Below are 1,323 nucleotides of genomic sequence, written 5' to 3'. Positions count from 1 at the left end.
ACAGGGGCAAACTGGGAGGCAAAAACAGTACTGGGAAAAGACTGCAGGAGGATGAGGCAGTGACAAGGCTGCTCTTGGCACCCCATCACCTCTGGCATCCTAGGCAGTCTCCTAGGTGTGCCTAAAGAATGGACCTACCCAGAGCCAGAAACTGCTGGCCTAGTTTTTTTGCTTGTATTTTTTCCCCACACAGGTGAGCATTCAAATCTGGTGCTCCCAGCAGCCTCCTGAAGGTTGTTCTGCTCCCTCAGACACTGTTCTCACCTCCTTCTGCCTCATGTACAAACCCAGACTAAGCCGAAAGTGGCCGTTGAACTTCCTGTACACATATTTTAATCTCTTCCTAACAGGCGACTTCATGAGTCTGGCTTTTTTGGCTCCGACAGTCCTGGAGGACAGGCAAATCCTGGCATCACCCATGGCAGCATCTGTTGACATAAGATTACAATAATACAGGCAAATATATTATCCCCACATGCTCATGACTGGATTCAGCAAAGACAAGGGGTTTCCAGGCCACATGAAGGAGTGATAATGCCACACCTGTAATGACGGTCCACAAAGAGAATTTTATTCAATATGAAGATTAAGAGAGACCTTACACCATCTTTCTGTTTTCCATACTGCAAAAACAGCCCTATGCAAATTAGGAGTGGGCACACCAACAACCCACATAAAGTGCTGTCCAATTGTTTTTTCCTGTGTTGAGGCACCGAGTACTTCCCACGTGACATTCCACACACAGCTCGAACCTGGAATTTAAAACCTCCATTTATCCAGGCACTGGTCCTCCGGTTTTATTTTGACACTATAGGCTGTGGGCGATTACAAACAGATGCATACGCAACAGAGGCAAGATGTTCACTGTAAGGTGAACAAGGCTCCGACAACTCATGCAGTTAAACCTGCCTGTTTTTCACACGTGCCCTCCGAAAGGGCGTGCAAGGCTACAAAGCGCCTTCAACGTGGCACGTGTGAGTTCGGCTAATGCTGCCCTTTTCCGGGATGCGCGCGTTTCCCAACCACGTCGGACTCCCCCAACGGTGTACAGAACTAAATCCCTGCCTGTGCGGGACTCTTCAATTCATTGACTCTGCCGCACGCGACCTATCCATGCCACGCCCCCCCCCAAGCGAGGGGGGGGAAGGGTGCTGATTGGCCACGGCGCTTCTTCGGCGCACGCAGAGAGAAGAGGAAGGGAGGGGGAGAAGAGAAGTCACGTTGGTTCGACAGCGTGTATTAGAAAGCCCGCCTCCCCCGGGTGACGACTGGCTCGCGGACGCCCTCCTGTCCCCATTTGGTTGGCGGGTTCTTGCCGTCGCT

This window comes from Gekko japonicus, unplaced genomic scaffold (assembly GCF_001447785.1).
Source record: "Gekko japonicus isolate JY-2015 unplaced genomic scaffold, Gekko_japonicus_V1.1 scaffold205, whole genome shotgun sequence".
NCBI lineage: Eukaryota > Metazoa > Chordata > Lepidosauria > Squamata > Gekkonidae > Gekko > Gekko japonicus.
Note: the sequence above shows the minus strand (reverse complement) of the source record.